This window comes from Marmota marmota, unplaced genomic scaffold, assembly GCF_001458135.2.
Source record: "Marmota marmota marmota unplaced genomic scaffold, marMar, whole genome shotgun sequence".
Lineage (NCBI taxonomy): Eukaryota > Metazoa > Chordata > Mammalia > Rodentia > Sciuridae > Marmota > Marmota marmota.
In genome coordinates this window covers 15,402,096-15,424,860 of record NW_025999925.1, presented here as the reverse complement: position 1 = coordinate 15,424,860, position 22,765 = coordinate 15,402,096, and the positions used below count along the sequence as shown (strand labels likewise).

At 36.2% G+C, this 22,765-nt stretch overlaps 1 long non-coding RNA gene across 1 annotated transcript; it reads right to left on the bottom strand.

The window, feature by feature from the left end:
* Positions 1–5,459: 5,459 nt before the first annotated feature.
* On the bottom strand, positions 5,460–20,812 carry LOC125615829. Its single transcript, XR_007346429.1, has 4 exons — positions 20,366–20,812; positions 20,067–20,211; positions 12,708–12,814; positions 5,460–11,673 (listed from the first exon to the last, which is right to left on the bottom strand). It is a non-coding gene; the product is annotated as an uncharacterized LOC125615829 (long non-coding RNA).
* Between the last annotated feature and the right edge of the window lie 1,953 nt (positions 20,813–22,765).

Here is a 22,765-nt window from a genome sequence, read left to right as displayed (position 1 = left end):
TTTTACTTCTATGCTCAATATAGACAAAATGAATCATAGTTGTTTCCAAAATGCAACATGCTGTTTTCCCCTCCGTTGCCTTTGCTGTACTAACCTCCTAAAGTTCTCAGCCATAGCATCTAGGAATCCATTGTGCCCTTCTTCCCATGACTTCCTCTCAGAGACCTCTTACAGATCACCATCTGTTGAAATTATATGCATTTTTAAATTCGATTAAGATGCCCTATTTTTCAAGGAAGTTTTCCTTTTGCCTATCTCAAACTGACTGTATCTCCTTCTCCTCTCCCTCCGATATCACTTGGATTTAACTCTAGCACATCACTCCTCATAGTTGTTGACACACAGTAGGAGTTCAATCACTGTACATACGATGAATGAATTAATGACTCCTAGGCTATAATGCATTTCCATTTATCCCCAGCTTCTTCCTTAACTTATAAGCCTTTTATTAGTAAAGGGGGGGTAGCGGGTTGGTGGGAGGATGGTGCTTATTAATCTTTGTAACCTTCCCATTATCTAATAGGCTCATTGCACATAATGAAGGTTTGATAAATATTTCTTGAATTGCATGATTAAACTGGGTCAGCCAGGTTAGAGGCACCTCAAATCACTCCTGGATTTATCAGGAGCAGTGCTAGTGATGCAAGAGGTAATTTTCTTTGCTGAATCATAGCTGAATTTATATCACACTAAGCTTTGGAAGGTACCACTTTTCAAATTAAATATAAAAACAATAACCTTTCTGTGCGTAATGTTTTAAGTTCTTCTGGCTCCTTTCAGGCATGGGGGCATCTCTGTAAGGTGTTGACCTAAATTTCTTCTGACCTAATTTCCTTGTTGCAAAAGGAATTCGGTGCAGCCAGCCCCCACTGCGGAAAGGTTTTGTTCTACATCACTGTCAAATTTCAATGACAAATGGAATGAACTTTGTTAGTCCTTTTTGAGATTTCAGAATAGCTCAGGATATTCCTCTCTAATATCTAAGAGGATTTCAGTGATTCGTCCTGCTGGCTACAGAGTGTAAAAAGGCCTCAGTCTGTCCTGAGCATTCCCCCTGAGCAGCCAGACACGCCCCACAGAAGCACGAGGCACTACTTGAAAACATTTTTCCTGCACAGTAGCTGAAGAGATTGCCAATGAAATGGAGAAGAATGTAAGTGGCAAAAAGGACTCATTAGTTTCTTGATCCAAAATATAGAAACAATCTCAGCACCAACAAAATCTACTTTGGTTCTAGTCCTAAGTGTCTTGAAGCAAAAATAAATAAATCTCTACTTCTATGATTAAAAAGAAATTTTCTCCAATGATACAAAAATCTTTTTTTCCACAATGTTGTGAGCATGTTATTTGTGTGTATATATGTGTGTGTGCATTGTGTGTGTGTGTGTGTGTATTTGAGAAGGGGGAGCTAATGAAAGAATAAGATTTAGCTCAGACAAATTAGTAGCTTTAAAAGTTAAAAGACAACAGACAGGAATATACTAAAAATGCATTCCTTTGAGTTTTTAAAGAAAAGATAAGACAGTCTTCTATTAAGAATAGCTTCAGTCTATCAGTTTCTGAAGGAAGATGGATATACTAAGATGACTACCCAGGGCTTCTTTCCGATGTTGTTATTAACCAATGACCATTATCTAAATCATGTACTCACATGCAGTTTTAATATAGGATAGATTGATTTTAAGGTTCAAATTTTTTATAATCATTTCAGTAATATGGGGAATGTACCTTAAATATTTGAAATTACTAGAATTCTTTCACAATTGATCACAAATTATAACTCAAAAATGTTATTCCATTATTTCCATGGGAAGCAATTCTCTGGAAGACCTTACAGAACCACACCCTGCCAGTTGGTGATGTGGTCAGCAAAGTCTAGAGGAGGTCAAAGAAAGCAGCTGTCCCAGCAATCCACCCTGAACTAAATGGGAACTTAAAAGAGCATAAGAGGAGAGGAAAAGCTGACAAAGGAAAGCAAAGGAGTCAGTCTCAAAAGCAAAAAGATGTAAGAAAACCTGTGACATCTTGATATTAAAGAAGTGCATGGAGTCAGGGGTAGCTATTTCTAACAACAATAACTAAAGTCAAATGAATAAACAATCTGAAGAGGAAAGAATTTTAACCACCCCCCAAAAAATTGCTGAATATTCATTGAGGCACTCCCCAAAAACGTAAAAAATAAGTACATAAATTAATTAAATTAAATTAAATAACAAGCAAAGTGAAAGATGCATTGAAATAAACTGGTTATATGAAAATAAAGAAAGCCAAATGATAATGCTCCATCTGCAAATAGTCACTAAGCAAGTATGGGGGGCAAATGCTTCTCTGGGTGCCGGGTAAGAGATGACCAAACAAGCAAATACATATCATGGAGTTATTACACCAAGATTGTGTTACCCCATGGCCAGAACTAAAGAACTGATTATTTAGAACTGAATTTTTTTATAGTACATAGTATTAAACCATGATCAGAGAGACAGAACTCTAGACAAAGAAAGAGAGAAAGGAAATGCATGTATATACTGGGACTATTTCACTGGTTCTTTAGCAGAAGGGCTGACATGTGACCTGGATCAAACAGAATAGATTCCCCCCTGAGAGTACTTGCTGGAATCTCTAGAGAGATCATCTACTAAAGAATGAAAAAAAAAAAAAGAAAAGAAAGAAATCTTTTGTGAAATCAAAGGAAATTATTATTCTGGAAAGTTATTTTCTAAGAAGGAACTTTTTGGCATATTTCTGTGGATTGTAAAGGACAGCAAGGATTTCCTAGTGTGAAATGAAATTAGAAAAGTTAAATGGTTCAGTGAGAAATGATTTCAGAAGTTTCCATTACAAAACGGCCAGGATCAGTTGTATGCAAATTAGAGAATTTGCCTGGGTCTCTTGCATCTCTTTGGTATCTTCTCCTAATCAAGGACATGATGATATGATCTCTTTACTTTGATTCATAGATGAGGCAGTAAACTTTTAATAACCAAGCCTATTGGTAACAAAAAATACATCTTAACATACATGTAAGCTCTGTGGAAAGCTTTAAATTTATTTCTTCTTATGCGACCAGCTTTCCGTGACCATCTATTACATGATCTATTTGAGGAGTTAAAGGGCCTTCATTTATTGACTTAGCACCCTGGCATCATTATTGCCTGATCCTATTGCAAAACACACCTGATGCTCTCGGATCTTGCATCAAACACATGGAAAGGAGAACAACTTCTAAAATCCAGTTTTACTTTACCAAGAGCAAAAATGACAATTTAAAGCAAAAGCCAGGTCAAATTTAGCTTTTCATAAAATTGGCTGGGCCTGTCTCTGTTCAAGAGAAAGACTTGCTGAATCTCTGCTTTCAGAAGCCACACTAGATTGAACAATCAGACTGTTTGAAAAACCCATCATCCCACAAGGATTTGTGAAGTGTTGAACGTCTGGCATATGGGTGTTCTGAATAAAAGGATTTTGCCAAGAGTTTTGAGATCAGAGATTCACGATTAATTCTGACTGCTTGGATCAATAAAGATTGTTTTCCTTTGAAACAGAGCACCTATAAAATTATGTAATTTGAGGTATAGGAAAATCATTGCGAATGAGCAAAGAGTACTTTGCTGCCCACAGAATCCATTTGGTAATAATTTCAGCATGAAAAGTAAGACCATTATTTTGATATGACAAATGCATTTGAAAGTCATGAAAGATTATATCAGTTAAAAATTTTATTTGCATTAAATATGTTTTCAGCACAAACTCATTCAGGTGTAGCACTATTGACACCAGAAATGCAATTCAGTGTGAGCTGTTTCCTAAAGGAAAAGTACATGTGAGAATTTAGATTATTTTGTCTAGCACAGCTGCTGCTTGTACTGCAAAAGCAGAGATGCAGCTGATGACAAGGTAGAATGGAACTTGACACCTCCATTGGCATTCAGCCAAGAATACAGAATGTTTTAGCCAGTCTGTGGCATGTGATCCATTTCTTAATTGTTGATAACATATAATTAGGACAATCTAAGCCTAGTTTAATGAATGCAATAAGTTAAACTGCAGTGCTTGACTATACTTGGATAGACTTTGTTAGTCTTGGAGCATGGAACTGCAGAGTAACATTTTATAAACAGTACAAAATGGAATCTTCCCTTTACAAACTATCGACCTAGAATTATGGCCGACATCCTAACCCACAGTATAAATTGTGTGCACTGTATAAATGTCAACTGATATTCATGGCCAATGTGCCCAAAATAAATTTTCCCCTTGAAGATTTTAAAGGTAAGATTTATGTGAAGAAATTGGGCACATATTTAAAAATGACAGACTACACGTTCTGCTAATCAGTTATCAACCTGATTTATTTTGACAGACTTCTTTCTAAGATGATCAGAGCTCAGTCTAGTGTACTACACATTTTTTCAAAATGCAATGATTTTCTTGAAATTAATGAATTGATTATTAATTTCTTATTAAAATAGATTCACTGCATTTATCTTTTTCACACTCCTATTACTTAGCTGCAGGTTTTGTAAAAACATTGTCAATGTAAAACTTGCAAAAGACTTTTACCTAGGCCATAAAAATAAAATTCAACTAGATTTTAAATATCTTTGATAAAAGATTTACCTTTTCTAAAGGAGCAAAAAATCTTACCAATATATAAAATAATGCAAGAAATTAAAAGTTCCAAAAAATGTATTTTAACTTCTGACAAAAGAAAAAATATTACATACATACTACTTATCTATAGTATGTATACTTTCTCTGATTTATTTATTAATTTATTTATTTGGTCTTTAAATTTGTTCTAATGTTATCAGAATCGATTTTTAGTCTCACTCATCCCCAAGGAACTGTCTTGAGTGAAGCTCTTATCGGGAAACTGTAATAAAGAATCAGCTCGCAAAGCTGTTACTATGGTGCTCACATATCTGAAGAAATTTTTAGTGGAAATAAAATTCCAAAGCACTAAATTTAGAGGTATTTCGTTTCCTAGTAAGAGGCATAAAAATAGTACTACTAGATACAATTTAAATTCCAAGGGGGAGATATTTATTTCTGTACGATGCTCAACCATGTACATTCTAGAAAGCTAGCTTCTTTCCACAGGCCTTGAGACAATTAAAAGTCATATTAACTAATTTCCTGTCAGGACCGCTAACAGAGAGTACTTTTTAGAAAAGGAGACCTTCTTCATTTTCACATTTTAATTTTCATGTTACTTTTAAGAAGAAATTTTACAACAACTTGGAAATGTAATCTTTTACATGTATTTAAGAAAACCCAATTTTGACAGTGATACATATCTGTAGTTTCAGATGTTAAATTGTATAGTAACTCAGAGGGCAAGAAGAGTTAAAGAACATCATTGGTGCCCTGGTATGGTTACTAGAAAGCTCAGGTTAAGCAATATTTTACATTAAAAGTAACAATTACTATGATGTGCACAGTCGCAAAATTCCTTTTTACAAAAATAAAAAAATGAACATTTCCTGAAATCATGACAAAGTATAGTTCTGAAATGAAAATAATTCTAAGTATCATACTTAAATACTCTGCTCACCATTCAAAAATGTACCAAATTCCTCAAACCAAATTACATTCCAGAGGTGTTGCCTAAATTACTGCTTGAAGAGGAAGAAATTTTTTAAATTATCATCAAATTTTTGCTTTTATGGTTAAGTCACCAAAAAACAACAGAAAAAAATCCTATAATAACATTACATGGGTGAGAATATTATATTACATCTGTAACTTCCAAATTTATAAGGAAAAGGAAAGAAATTATCATCTCTCAAGAAACAAGACTAAAAACAACCACAAATCTATAACTGTTGAATGAATGACAGATACACTTATAATTATTGAAGAGGAGATAAACACTGTTGCCACATTTTTCCCATTCATTATTTGTAACTTAGATCTAAGTATAAATGTACATTTGCACACAAAGAAACTTTTAAACATTCAGATTTGACAAGTGCAATAGAGAAATAGATTCTTGACTTACGCAATTTCATGTACACAGGAGAGAAAAAGAGAAGAGTTCATGTTATAATTGACTTTGATTTTATCTGTTCTTCCAAACTGTCCTTAAATGAAATTATTCAGAAAAGCAATCCGCAACTCCATCCTCTAAATTAAAATGCAAACCTCACGTTAACACGAATAAATGTGCCCATAATTTCAGAGACTATTTTAGGAAATGTGGTCATTATATGTGTTTCTTTCTATGATGAATTTTGAATTTGGGATAAATTTTGGCTCATAATTAGAACAGAATACCAAGACTGAGAGACATAATGCAATGTGATAGTGGGCAGTTCACTAGTCTTTTAGAGTATCTAATTCAATACTTCTAATTATCAGTTTGCACCAGGAAGGAATATTTCTTTGCTTAAAGTAAATGCAGAGCCTTCGTTAAGTACCCACATGATTTCTAAGGTATACTTTCCATATTATTATAATTTAATTTTCATCTTTATGTGACAAATCCTGCTACAAACAGTGAAATCTAATGGGGAGGAAAAGTATAAACGAACTGAATTTATTTTGCTATCACATAAAACAGAATTTCACACTGTGGCATTCATAAAACAAAATTTTCTAAAGATTTTTTTCTGTGACAAAACACTAAGGATACAATCTCTAAAAATGTGAGTTTAAAAATTGCTCACTGTAAAAGTCACCTTTTTGTTAATTTGTTATTTCTTGATTTAAAAAAAGTGTTTTCCTTTTTTGTTGTTGTTTTGGGGTTTTTGTCACTATGACTGTAATTATTTCTCTTTTTAAAAGACTGTATATTAAATATAATCTATTAGTTTTTATCTACTTTTAATTTACAGTTAAAACTTGCTTTCCACCTTTTCTACTTGCTAGACCAAATGGATTAGAAAGTGATTCTCATGTTAATTTTATCAGAAGCTAGAGACTGCAAACTGCACATTCAGCCATACAGATTTGCAGACTTTTAATTGTGCCCATGTAACTGTACCCGATGATAGTATTTTGTAAGGATTAAACCAATACATTTCAAGATATTTTCTAAATCATGTTTCTTTTCACTAACTAAGGCCAACCCAGAAATCTTATTGCCCTAGTCAGGAAAGGAAAAGTAGTTAGTTTGACAACAAGGCTTTGTGGAGAGTAGATAGATTTCCTAAATTCTTTTAAAACCTCCTTCACATCTCAAGGACTAAGCCTGGGGACTCAATCATAGAATTCTCATTAGGAAAGAGACAATTCCTCCACCTGTGAACTCTGTAGGTCATGAGGTTGCTGCTCTATGGCAGAAGGGCTTAATATAAAGAGAAAGGAGAACAACCCTCTGTTTCTGGCAGCTAAGGATGACAGAGAGTGAAAACAATCAGAAACTGCATGTAGATTTCCCTTTCTGGTTTTCACTTTTTTTAGTGATTAGATACAGGAAAGTTCAAGAGAAGTGCAGCCTCAAATTCCATATCTGATTTCCGATTGCAACCTCATAAGAGCTCATCTGTTACCCTTGAGGAATAGCTTTCTTAGACAATTCTTGGTTTCAGTGTGGCCTGGATAGAAACCAGGAGTTCCCATAGAACCCCACCCCTAAACCCAGGGGAAATTGACCAGCTCTGAGTAAAAGCTAGTACACAAGGTGACTCCATGGCAGAGACTCAGTTAGGGCTTTCCTCCAGAGAACTACATCAAAATAAAGCAGACATGAGATTCTGTAGCACCAAGCAAATCAAAGGTGAGGGCAAATAGACCAAACCAAGGTAAAAGGCATCCATATCTGCTGTAGTATCTGTAAGACCAAGAGACAAAGGACATCACCCTGAACACCAGAGGATCAATCAGACTCTGCAACAGAGGATGCAAGTTCTTCCCCACCAGTCTTAGACTGCGAAAGCTCCCACACACCAACTTGAAGGGATGCCCAGAACTGGACAGAAGGTTGAGAAATCTGGGAGACTAAGCATGTTTTCCTAAACAGACAGCATTACCTAAAAGGACAGTTTTAATTATTGAATTGGACTGAATTTTAAGATGTACAGGACTCTAAATTTATAAGAGAACCAGAATAGTTATAGACAAAATAATGGAGCTGTTTTCCAGGCATATCCAAGTGGCTGTGTGAGTGAAGTCAGTCTTACATAACCAACACAAAGAAGAAAGTTTCTGCAGTAAAAATAATTCCCCCTCCAAACACATATTCATACACATATGCAAGCTCACACCAGGTTATTTGGTGAAGAGAGGGGGGTAGCTTTTTTTTTACACAAATTGTCTACACTGGTGACTATTTTATTACCTCTTTCATTTCATTATTACCCATTTGAATGAAGAAAGAAAATTCAGTTAGCTAAGGATTTAAGTTAACTAGTTTAAATTAATTGAGGTTCTGGTATATATGCATTATGTTAAAAAATGTTCACTTAGGATTTTTTGACTAACAGTTCATGTATTACTAACACGTGCTTTCTTAAAATGTTAGAAATTCATAACTTTCTTAGAAAATCTTTTTTAGTATTAATTTCAATTTTGGGAGACATGAATGTTAATATACAGCTAGTTGTTTTAAATTTTTGAGTTAGTGACCACTATAAACAACACTTGCTCTTCCACCTGAACTAAAGTTCAGAGTTAAATTTGGACCTTAGCTGAGGACATGTCATTGCAGATTCTTGTAATATATATTTCTTTGCTCCTTTAGATTCATCTTTATTCTAGCATACTTTTAATTGATTCATGCTGTATATTTTAGTATTTTGAGTTGTTTCGTATTCTTTATGGAAGTTACAAAACAGAAAAAGAGGGACATGGAGGAAGGAAAAAAGAGGAAAGAAAATAGAGAGGGTCTTGGAGGAAAAAAGAATGATAGGCTCTTTGCTGAACAGTTGACAAATACGAGGAAATCAATGGGAGACAGGTGACTGGTTGGAGAAGACTTTGTAGGTGCCACAAGAGAAGGAACAGGATCCTGACTGAAGGTCAGGCAGTGAGAAAGGAGAAAAGAACTTTTAAGAACATTTAAGAACTTTTCAGATGAATGACAAAAAAGTCATTCAAAGAATGATGGTAATGGGAAGAAAAATACCAGTGATACTGAAGGTTTCTCCCTAGCTGACCTTAAAAAAGGTATGAAGATCAGTGAGGAAGGGGTGGAAATAAAAGTGCCAGACATGGTGCCTGCCAATTCACAGAAGGCCCTTAACTTTACAAGTACTTCTTCAAGGAAAGGAAGAAAAAGAATAGGAGGAAGAAGAGGAAAAAGAAGAACAACAACAACTTTAGATATACACTGGAAGATGCAAGAGTTTTATATTGATTTCCTAAAGAGTTAATTAATATCAATAGTCTTTAGATGTACAATATTCCCAGCATCTAGCACAGTGCCTTGCCCACTTTATTTCTGAATGAAAAGCAGTTTTTCTTTATTTTTTGAATGAAAGAAAAGTCTGATACACTACAAAAACTTTCAATATAGATCTAGAACTGACTGTTATTATGAACACCAGTTTTCTTCTTCTATTTAAAACAGCAACAACCATCTCTAGCATTTGGAGATATTATCAGCATGGTTTTACAAATATCTCATTTGATCTTTACAAGAAATCTAGGTTTCTGAGAAGTTAAATAATTTGACTGGGATTACACACTAGTAAATAATAACACAGAGCTTGAACACAACTTGCCAAGTTTCTTCTCACAACTCCAATCAGCTTCAATTGATTGATTGATTGAGAGTATTAATTACAAGCAACTAGAGCCTGTGTCACTGAGAATATATTCTTCATTGCAATCTCATCCAGGCTCATTTTTACATGTTATATTGTCCTCATTCCCTGACATTTGTTTTAACCAAATAGGTGGTAGAAGTGATAATTGTGAAGGAGAAAAGTGACATCTTGCATGTGTATGATGTGTATGATGGACAAATAAAAGTTAAGCATATGTTTGTTGAGGGCTTTTAGGAAAGAAGGTTCTATAGTGGCTACAATGTGTCTGCAGGACATGAACAAGAAAACAGGTAACCCTGGTATCAGCTGCTGGCTACCATCTTGTGACTATAAGAGAAATTGGAAGGCATAAAGGATACAGGGTAAAAAAAAAAAAAATCAAGTTTTTACAACAGAATATATCTTACCTATACTCTATCACCTATCAATTAAGAGGCCGCTACATGCCCATCATGCAGTTTGAAATGGGTTTCATGCTACGTGCAACCAAAATGTATGAACTGATACTCAAGAGGAGAGGAGAGGTGAGGAAGAGGAAATTTCACACTTTCCTATGTATTTCAGTCTGGTGTGCAAAGTCATTAATATCATATTGGCATTTAGTGTTTTAAAGCTTAAATGTTCTTCAAGATGGTTTGTATCACACTAATACAACTTGCAAGAAGTGGAAAATAATGTCCTAACAGAGTCTAAGGGAAACAGCAGATGCCTTTGCAAGAGTTGAAGGAGGAAACAGAAGACCCCTCCTTGTCCTACACCACTCAGTATGTCAGTAGATATCCCATCTGGTTTACAGGTGCCAGAAACAGAAAACGTTGGGGGAAAAAATTAGACTAGAAGGGAATGTCTAAGTGGAACATCTTCTGAAAGGATCTCCTCTGCTCAAGAGGGAAAGGGGAAGTTTTCTACCCACACACTGGGCATTCTGTTTTTATTTTATAGGAGGTACCCTATCCCAGGCCCCTTTCTGCACTAAAAGGCAATGGGGAAAATAGACTTCTCCAAAGCACAAGGCAGAATGACCCACAGTGCTGTTCTGGAAGACAGCCAGTTCCCCAGCATTGATGTGGTCTCACTTAACTCCTCTGGGGTGGATGTATGTAGAGGCTTAGTGACAGCAAGCTCTTGCAGCAGCTGGCATACACTGTACTGAAGTAGTGGAGTCACTGCGAGTAGGGTGGGCAGAAGAAATGCTTCAGAAAATGCTGAAGAATCATTTCGAGCAATGCCGCATTGTTTTGGAATGCGGGAAACCACAGGAGTAAACAGGCCAAGCTGGCATGCAACAGGCAAAAAATAAGGCAGGACTTTTCTTTTCTGACCCAACAGAGAAACCAGATCAAACATCTGAAGTGACTGGCAGGGAACTGCTATTCCACAATATTGATCCATTCTGTGTCCAACTGTTTATTGCATGCCTACTACGTGTCACACACGCTGGCACTGGGGTCTACCAATGAATGGGAGGCCTAATGCATACATACAAAGCTGAGCCACTGAATTCAGATGTGCAAAAATATACATCTAATTTTACTTTTCTCCATAACAATTTTAGTATTTGAAATCCTCACTCATATAGTGGCAGAAAGAGGGTGTCCTTCTAGCCCCTTTCACCTGGGTTACCATTAACTTCAAGGAGTTTAAAGTGCCAGGGAGTCTGGGGTGAGGAATTGGGTCCTCACTGCCATTGTCCCTGTGCCTGCTCCATGGGGACCTGCAGTCCCTTTTGGTGCATCTCTGTCCCCCCTCAGCTGGACAGGAGCACTCCTCCGGACCCTCAGACATTAATTTTCTGTTTCTTCACCATTCCAGGCATTGTCTGGGCCCCTTCTCAAGCACCCGCCAGCATTTAAACTCTTTCAGATCTGTTTTCTAATTTGAGGCCTTAACTCTGAATTACAAAAACGCAGAAGTTGCCTCCTTTACTGTTGCTTGTTTTCCCTCCCTTGAGGTAGCACAGCTTCTGAAATGCAGAAGGGTAGAGGGCCTAAGAAATATTAAATATTAGGAGGACAGCAACATCAATTCACATCTCAAAAGGTTATTCTACTACAAAAGTTTTGTTCTTCTTTGGGAATATGGAAAATTTTTTCCATGAAGAAACAATATATAAACTGGGTCTTGAAAGTTGGTAGATGTTCATTGAAAGAAGAAATAAGAGCAATGCTGTATTTGTGCAATGTCCACCAAAAAATGTAGAAATAAACTGATATTCCATTTTATGTGATTAAATGTCTATTTTAAATTTATATGCCTTCCCTCAATTTAAAAGTTAAAAATTTGAAATACTTTAATAAAAATATAACCACAGAGTAAATCCCCATAGCAGAGATCAGGTAAAGAATTAAGAATATTTCCCTTTCTTTCTGCAGCAAGTGCCTATTTGACTGGAGACTTGCAGTAGAATAATTGAGAAATGGAATATTTCATCGTAACTGAAGGAGTCCCTAACAACACTGCCGCTACTGAATTAAACATTTAATTGTACATAACCGGTTTGATCAGCTGTTTTGTCAAAGAAATGTGGAGACACAACAGGCAAAAACACTTTTAATCACCCGTGAACACTCAACTTCCTACCAGCCTTTTGTCTTACAAACTTTACCAGCACGTGTGTAACCCCCTTTTACTTGTGCGAGTTGTGTGGGCATCCACGCACTGAAGAAGAGAATCCCAAAAGCACACATCACTCTTCCCAATTTACATTTTTGGTATCCTGAACTTAAGCATGTTCAATGAATCTGACAGGGTTGCTACTGAAGTCTCAACTTGAAATAAATAGTTTAAAATAAAAAGTTGTGTAAATATCAGTCTGTGCCAATGATGCGGTTTGAGAGGGAGTGCTATAAACACAAAGTAAATTAAATGGGATCTACTTTTGTGGGGTAAAAGGCTACTTAGACTGGTTATTATAGAGAAAATTTTGTTGTGTGGTGCGACAGCACGTACCCATGTGGCTAACCTACAACTGGTAGAAGAAACAAATCCCACCCATACCTAGGAGCGGTGCCACAGCCAGACCACAATTCCTGTGAGGGATGAACTTAATTTGCTGAAAATGAAGGCCAGGCTCTGTTGCAGCTCATTAGCTGGTTACAGACACACTGCAAGAGAAGAAAGTGGAATTTAGTCGATGTTCCAACTTCTACATGTGCTGCGAATAAAACAGACTATTGTTTTTTTGATAAAGAAGTATTGTTTTGAATGTGCAGATTGGCTAAGTAAAGCCAACAGAATTTTTTGGCCAAATATAGTCTCTTGCTCACTCCTAAAAATCCTAGCTTTCAAATTAGGAGCTGAAGTCATTGAAAAAAAAAAAAAGTTTACATTCCTGCAGCCTGCTGCAGCAAAGCCAAACAAATGTTTGGCTTAAAGCTCACTTACATCTCTTTCATGAGCCTTTTCTTTAACATGGAAGTCTGAAAAATACCATTTCTTTTATCGAGTCATTTAATGCCAAGTGGTTGTGTGTGTGTATGTGTGTTTATGTGAGGACACGCACACTCAGCGACAGTACTATAGGGTCAGTGTAGTAGTTTTAAAGCATGTGGGTCATATTTGAATTTAAAGAAACCATGGTTTTACAGCTTCTGGCATAATTTAGGTCACAGTCACAAAACTGTGATTTTTTTTTAAGCATCATTAACCACTGAATGGACAAGGAATGTGTTATTTTCAAGGAGTTTCTTTGGTGCCAGTTCAGGCAATAAAAACCCAAGGACAGGGTCAAATGGGGAGGGTAACAGTATATAGTTGCCCTCCTGATGCACTTTTTTACTGTAAAAATTGCATGCTTTATGACATACAGTCTCCAAGCCTAAACTGGATAACATGGAATGTCAGCTTCAGTTTACTGGAGACACCTTGATGGTCAGTTTTCACATATCCCATTGGATTGGTCATTCGGCACATTAAAAAGCCCACAAAGATGACCCAATTGCAGGAATGAAAATGCACCAATCTGACATTCTTTAGGATCACAGGTAGATTCTCCTTGCAATATTCTCCACAGATCAGCCAAGATTTTGCTATAAATACAGGTGAGTTTTGTTTTACAGATGACATTCACATTAAACAAATTCCCAGTCTGAGAGCACTTTGTAGGTATTGAGCAGAAAATGAAGTGCTTTAAATCAAGCCTCTTTATAATTCATCGGCTGCTGACAATCTGTGCCCAGACCTGAGAAAAGGGAAATGGTGGGAGCCATGTGTACATAACTCTTATGGTCCCCTCTTAGCTCTCCATTAGCTCTGCATGCTGGTGGGTTATTTTGTTTGCAGGAGTGATTTGCTGTTTCCTAAGTACAAAGGAAAGGATTACTATGTTTGAAAGGTGAACAGAGGGTAAGGACGACTCAGGTCAAACTATAGCATGATGGGCAGCTGAGGGCCTCCTTAGGCTAATTCCAATTCCCTCACACAGGAAGCATTTTCACTACAGAGGGCAGCTATTATGCAGAAGGAAATAAATGAACTACTTACTACAAAATATTATTTATATATTATTTTTTTTAATAACTTCAAAAAACCCTGCTTTTTTGACACATCCACAGGAACCCCAAACTTTCTCTTTAAGGTGCTTTTTTTGTAGTAGCAATGGCTATAACAGAATTTTATCTGCATGGATTACAACATATTATATTTGTGAACATGTTCATATCAGAATAAGAACAAACAAAATGGGTTTGTTGTACATTTTTTTCATACATCTCACATATCAATTCTTATACTTTTGATGAGTATTTTAATATATTGTAATCTGCCAAAGAATGTTTTTGATTTATGTCAAAACCTCTAAGAATTAAATCTGGAGAGGCCATAAAAGGAAGAAAGAAGGCCACTTTTTAAAAGAATGGACAAAAAAGGTCTTCAATTCTAAATACCATGCCACCTCATTAATAAGAGGTGCCCAGTCATGCTTTTTCTCAGATATGCATTTGTCAAGTATGTAAACTAATAATTTAATTTTAATCATTTTTTGCCAGTTAGTTTCTAAAATATTTTTATTTGCACTTATTGCCATCAAGATAGGTTTTAGGATGTAAATTTCAGTTTTGTGTCTTTTGTCACCATTGTAAAGACCCACTATTATGTTATCTGCATCCTGTTTGCCCTTTTAGTTGCTTTCTATTTTAGTTCCAGATTCTTGGTTAAGACTTTTCTACTGCTGCTCCTGTGTCTAACAGCATTTCACATTCTTTTAATCTATTCTGCAATAAAAAAAAAGAGAGATCTAAATTTGTTAACAACTGATGCTCAATAGTAATTTGACTCTAAATGAAAACCTACTGTATAAATTCCCAAGAAGTTTTGTGACTACATTTTCTGCCAGAGTTTAACTTGCCAAAATACTGAGGTAAGGAAGAAACCTTGTACTATACGAGTCCTGCCCACCTCTAGAGACTAACTGAAAACTCAAGGAATACCCATTGCAACAGATTCAAGTTGACCAACTGCTGACAATTCCCTTGAAAAGCACTTAAATTTGAGAGGAATTTGTATCCTCAACTTCTTATATCTTATCTTTGATCTTTAAAAATTTTTTTTAGATGTTGATGGACCTTTATTTTATTCATTTATTTATATGTGGTGCTGTGACTCGAACCCAGTGCCTCACACATGCTAGGCAAGTGCTCTACCACTGAGCCACCACCCCAGCCCCTTATATTGGATTTTAAGACAATTGACAGTTTCAAAAAACCTTCGATGTAATGTATTATTCTATATTACTTTTGTAACATGAATGTGTTTGGCTTTTCCAGATTAAAAAGAATAGACATGTATGTCAGTTACTCAGGGTACTAACCCTGAGGTTGGATTTGAACTCATGATCCTCCTTTATCAGCCACCTGAGCCTCTGGGATTACACATGTATGCTACTATGCCCAGCTCCTACCAGTATCTTTAACTAAGTACCAATCACCTGGAAACTTAGGTAGAACAGGAAAAGAATGAACACAAGTGTCTTTACAAGGAGCCTGTGGACACTGGACGCCATGCAGGGAGGCGAAGATCACTCAGGCACTATGAGTCTGCACAACCTACTCTTCCCATTGTCACTTCAGCCACAGGAGTACGTGTCTGACCTTGCTGCAGCTTCATCATTATTGTCACCTGTTTTTTTTTTTTTTATTTTTTTTTTATTTTAGTATGTTCTTAGTAATAATAAAAAATATCCAATAAAACACTTCTTAGGTATTAAAAATATTTTTAGTTTTAAAAATATTATCTACTATTTAATTAAATATTGCATTAAAGTGATGTGTCAGTGTTGGAGATGTGTTCTGAGAAATTCATCATCAGGCACTTTTGTCATCATGTGAACATGAGACAGTACTTTCCCAAACTAAGACCCCTACAACATTAGTAGGAGATAGGATCTGATAGGACCTCTGCCATACGTGCAATCCATCATTGACCAAAACATCATTAGGTAGTGCATATCTATATTTCAAAATTACTAAACTATTAATAGTATTTTCAATACTGTATGAAGGATTAAATAAATGTCTCACATTTTAAATAGCCAAAACCAAAGTTGGCTTGTGATACACATTCTCTCTCTCTCTCTCTCTCTCTCTCTCTCTCTCTCTCTCTCTCTCTTTCACACACACACACACACACACACNATTCTCTCTCTCTCTCTCTCTCTCTCTCTCTCTCTCTCTCTCTCTCTCTTTCACACACACACACACACACACACACACACACGCATCACAATGATTCACTGATAAAAGTAATAAGTCTTTGGGTATGAAACTGTTCTGATGCTCCACAAGTAAATTTTCCTGTTCTACCTAAGTTTCCAGGTGATTGGTACTTAGTTAAAGATACTGGTAGGAGCTGGGCGCAGTAGCATACATGTATAATCCCAGAGGCTCGGGTGGCTGATAAAGGAGGATCACGAGTTCAAATCCAACCTCAGGAATGGTCTCACTAAGCAACTCAGTGAGACCCTGTGTCTAAATAAAATACAAAATAGGGCTGAGAATGTGGCTCAGTGGCCAAGTGCCCCCTGGTACAATCCCTGGTACAAAATTAAAAGACAAAAGTTCAATCCCTGGTACAAAATTAAAAAAAAAAAAGATACAGGTAGGAGAGGCTACACCTTCAGTCTAGAAAACTAGGAACTATTCAGTTATTGACCTCAATTTTCATTTAAAAAAAAAAGTCAAAGTTTCTAGTCTCCCTGCTGTCTTGACTGCAAACTGAACACTCTTAGAGTGTTCTCAGCCAGAAGAGACCACTTTACAGTGAAGAGAGACCAAAAAAAAATCTCAAATGGAAAAATAGAATAAAAGTTGGGTGAGGAAAAATTTTTCAGAGCCATAAAAGCTGGGGAGAAACATTAACACCACAGGCTCTTCAGGGTATGGACGATGTGTGGCCATTGTTTTGCCAGTTCCCCTGACCAAGTCTGCCTTAGCAAAGCTCTCATCTCAGTATCTTGAGAAAAGAAGTAACTCAAAAGGAAGTGTGGTGGAAATTTCCAAAATACAGAGAATGTGTTTGGACAAAAACAGTGAAGACAGGCTTCTATATTTAATGACAGGGCCCGGCTGCCTGTCTTCTGTGATCACTGGCTCTGTGTGGTACACTTTGGTGAGTTTATGATGGTGTAATTCGGCCTATGAATGAAGTACTCCCTTCCCTTCAGAGCTGTTTATTCTTAGCTTATGCACACAAAGAGCAAGAGAGTTGTCAACAACATATCCAGTTTATACACTGAACACTGCTAAAAGCCAGCAGACTCAAGTGAACCAAGAAATCCTTGTATCCTAAACATCCTTCATTCATTCATTCACATACGCAAATATTGACTCTGCACCTACTATGTGCCAGGCATAACAGCAGAAGAGGTTAGTTGAGGAAACATGAAGAACAGGGACATGGTAGTGGTAGAGAGGGCAGGAAAAAGGAATAAATAGTTTGTGTTTGTATTAATAAAAGAGGAGATTATTTTCCTGACACCCTGCAAAAATCTGTGAAACTCTTACTCTAAGGTCTCTGTCATTGTAAACAAGTTCACTTCTAATCTGAACCATAATCATCTGAGAGTGGGCTACCATCTTGGAGACCTGTTCCCAATCTACCCCAAATTCTCATAGTAGTTAAAAAACACTCTGTAGTTCTCTACACTAATGTAAACCTAAATAGTATACAACCCATATATTTCTAAAACAAAGACAATATGATTTGTTGCTTTTCAAGAAAGAATGATAAATTTCATAATTATAAATCACTTATGTCAATTTTCCAATTAGAAAATAAACAGATTGTCAGGCATGATGGTATACTCTTATAATCCCAACAGCTTGGGAGGCTGCGGCAAGAGGATCACGAGTTCAATACCAGCCTCAGCTAAGCAAGTCAGTGAGACCCTGTCTGTAAATAAAATATAAAAAAGGGCTGGGGGTGTGACTCAGAGGTAGAATGTCCCTGAGTTCAATCCCCCTGAAAAGAAAGAAAGAAAGAAAATAAACAGATTAAAGTGAATGTTGTCTTAGCACCTAAATTCTAGTACCTTTGAAATAATAGTTTGGGGAATGGAATTGGAAAAGAATGGAAGACAAGTTTTTCAGCTGGAATTTGGAGGAGTTGTAAATCACTCTGTATCTTTAGAAATGGAACCTGCCCTTAGGGGGGAAATTTTAGGAGTTCTGGCCCATAGCAGGCTGTTTTAATATCATTCTGTGAATTGGGACAACAGAAATAGCACTTGCTCAGAGAACGTTTTCAAGTCATGATTTCTAGAAGTCATTCCACTTATCACTGCGTCAGAATATTTTTCTTCAGTCCATTAAAAGCAGGCTTTGCCTTTATGCTGCTTTCAAGGATTCCAAAGGTTCACTCACAATGTCAGACTACAATAAAACTCAGCGTAATGTGAACCACTCTATGATATTGCCTTTCCTTATTGCCTTTCAGTTACACCATTCTAAACGCAATAAAGGAGAAGTTGTTCTGAATGGGACAGAGAGAGAAATGAGTATCATTCCCTGAGTTGAAAAGTCACAGGCTGTAATACGCTAACAGCTTACAGGAGAATTTCTTATATTGATGGTTGGTTATGCGTGTTTGAACATCTGAGTAACCTGAAAAGCATACAAGATTGCCTATTTTGAATCATGATGGTTTTTATTTGGCATGCATTCCACAATGGGCAATAAAGCAGTGCCCCACCAGCTGCAAATGTATCAGGGTGTTATTCTGGAGAGCAAATCTGAGCAGCACTGTGTCAGAGGAAAGGGAAACTAGTGGCCACTTGCTCTGCAGAACAGACCTTGTGAAAATGAGGCGCTTCTTTTGACATACTGGCCTGACTCTCAGCAACAGGTCAGAGCTATTCAGGGGGCTGTAAACCTAGGAATGTTCTCAGAGCTGCCAGTGGGGCCCCAAAGCATCTGGAGCAGTTTGCATACAACCTCACACAGTACAGACCAGTCTTTCTGCATGCATTAGCCTGCAGGTGAGTTTCTTAATGGGAGGGCAAAATACATAGTGCAGCTTATTTTTCAGGATCTTGTGTGGACTCAAGCAGGAACATCAGGGCAGAAAGCACTGATTTTTTGTAGGTGATATTAGGAGCATTCCAAACACAAAAGTCAGATCTAAAATACTCAGAGTATTCAATGGCAATTTTACGTACAGTCATCTGTTTATTTTAAGATGAAAAGAACGACTGCCAGACAATTCTAGCCTATAAATATCACTATCCTCAGTCATTATTTTAAGTGTTTCCTTTACCCTCAAAGAAAAACAAAAGAAAAGAAAAAACTCAAAGTAACATTTGAAGAGTAATTATACTCATATTTTGAAGTAACTTATCTTAAGAATATGAATGATTCCTGTCCAGCTCACATCTTGGGCAGTTTCTTACAGAATTCCCACTAACGATCCCTTTACCCAGTACCTAAAATAAACCCATCTATCCTTCTTCCAGAAGGAAAATAACAAAAATCTCAATGGTCACAGGGAGTGAGTCATCTAAGCCACTGAATGCAAAAGCTGCCTTTGACTGGTTCTCTTCTTCTAGGGAACCTGCTTTGCTGGAATAGGATGGGAAAACATGGGCTATGCTTCACTTTATGCCCCAGAAATAGCTTGAAGATTTGTTTAAAATTAATGCTAGAGCATAGTTGATTTTCACCATAGAGTTACAGCTCTAGACAAAAGGAAAGAGTTTTTCCTAAATTAATAAATACATTATAAAGTTAATCCATTTATTCTAGAAGTTTTCCAAATATTTTAAAAATTTGTCTTCAATTTTGAATTTCCAGTTTTTCAAACGTTTATTTGAAGGTGTACAAGCATTAGAGACATGGAATTACTTTAATATGAAAAAAAAAAACCTACCAGCATTTAGAGGGTTCTTTAAAATTAAGACTCTCCAGTCTGCCCAGTTGAAGGCAGTGCATTTTCTGACATGAGTTTTCAGAAATACAATAGGAAACTTTAGTTAGTATAGTTCTCCATTAAAGGGGTCAGTGCTTTCCATTATCTGTAAAATATTAGATATAGAATAGAAAGGTAAGAAAGTTTACATATAATGGCATATATTGAGCCAAATTTAATTAAATCTTAGACCCATGCCAAAACACACACACACACACACACACACACACCACACACACACACACCACACACACACCTACCTTACTAAGTGGTTATCTTCATAGGGTCAAATCCTCCCATGAAGACCACAACACAACTGACAACCACAGAGAAATAAGCCATCACCTCAGCAGACCCAAACTTCCTGAGAAAAATTTCTAAGAAAAAAATACAAAATAAGAACCACTGGAATTTAGAACTGAAAGGAAACTGTATAGGTCAGTGGTGAGAAAACTGCCATTTGTGGAATAAAATAAAAGAATTGGGTAAATCATAACATTTTAATGATTTTTTATTAAATGTTTGGCTGATACATACAAATATAAAAATTTTATATATTTATGGGGCACCATGGGATATTCACTCATATATATGCAATTTTTAGGTTTAAATCAGGTTAAACATCTCTCTTTAGATATATATAGATATACTTTTGATGAAAATATTCAAATTTTTTTCTTCTAGCTTTTAGAATTATGCTGCACCTTATTGTTATCTATAGTATCCCTATTACACAGTGGCCCAGCAGAACTTCTTGCTCCTATGGAAGTGTGGTGCCCCCATCCCTTCCTTCTTCCTACTTTGATCAGCCTCTGGTAACCACCATTCTACTCTCAACTTCTATGAGATCAACAATCTTAGATTTCATGTATGACTGAGATCATGCAATGTTTGTCTCACTGTGTCTGGTATATTTCCCTTAACATCATGATCTTCAGTTCCATCAATGTTATCACAAAAGACAGGATTTCTTTCTTTTATGGCTGAATAGTATTCTAGTATGCTTATCCATCACATTTTCTAGTTTTTTTTTCCTTCTGCATTTGGTTATCTAATTTTTCAACACCATTTATTGAAAAGACTTTCCTTTCACCAATTTGTTAAAATTCAGTTAGCTATAGAAGCACGGGTTTGCTTCTTGGCTGATTCTGTTCCAATGGTCTGTGTGTCTAGTTTTATACCAATATCTGTTGTTTTTCTTTTTTAAGTGAATTTTAATTTTACAGAACAATGGGTTTCATTATGGCATATGCAAATAACATACTTTGATTGTGTCTACTTCTTATTACTCTCTCTTGCCCTCTTTTCTACCTTCCTCCTGACCCCCTTCCTCTAATAATATCCCTGCAACTTTCATATCTTTTCACCCCTATACGAGGGAAAAGATATGATACTTGTTTTTCTGAGTCAGACTTACTTGGCTTAACATTATGATCTCCCATTCCATCCATTTTACAAATGATGTGATTTTACCCTTTTTAATGGCTGAATAATAGTCTGTTGTGTATGTGTACCACATTTGCTTTATCCACTCATCCATCAATGGGCACCTAGGCTGATTCCATAACTTGGCTATTATAAATAGTGCTGTGATTAACATGGGTATGCAGGTATCTCTGTAGCATGCTGACTTTGATTCCTTTGGGTATATACCCAGGTGTGATATAGCTCAATCATAAAGCTCAATCATATTTTGATGACTGTAGCTTTGTAGAATATGGTGAAATCAGGTATAATGTCTCCTGCTTTGTTCTTTTTGCTCAAGATGGTTTTGACTATCAGGGGTGTGTGTGTGTGTGTGTGTGTGTGTGTGTGTGTGTGATTCTACACAAATTTGGGGGGATTTTCAGATACTGTGAAGAATGTTATTGGTATTTTGATAAAGAATGCTTTGAACTCATAGATTGCTTTGGAAAGTATGGATGTTTTAACAGTATTAATTCTTGCAATCTGCAAAAATTTTTTATTCCATTTTCCTTTGTCATCTTCAAATAATTTCACCAATGTCTTTTTTTCTTCTGGTTCTGGTGATTTAACCCAAGGAAACTTTACCTCTGAGCTGCTTCCCCAGCCTTTTATATTTTTTTATTTTGCGATAGGGTCTCTCCAAGTTGCTCAAATTGGCCTTGAACTTGAAATCCTCCTGTCTCAGTCTCCTGAATTATTACACATAGTCATGTGCAGCCATGCCCAGTTCACTAATTTCTATAATTTTATTATATATATTAGCTATAATAAATGAAATTTCTTTTTTGATTTCTACTTGAGATAATTGGCTACTGGTATATACCAACACTATTGATTTTTAGATGTTGATTTTGTTTCCTGAAATTTTTATGAATTCACTTATTAGTTTTAATAAGATTTTTTAGTGGACACTTTGTATATACATGATTTTATATACACACACTCACTCAAACACACATTCACACATACATACACATACCCACTCAAACTCATTCAACACACAACCACTCACAGATACTCACACACACACACACACACACTCATATGCACTTACTCACACTCAAGGAGTGACAATTTGACTTCTTCATTTCCAGTTTGAATACCCTTTATTTCTTTCTCTTGCCTGATTGCTTTGGCTAGGATACCCAGTTCTAACACTGAGTAAATGTGGCAAAAGTGGACATCCTTGTTTT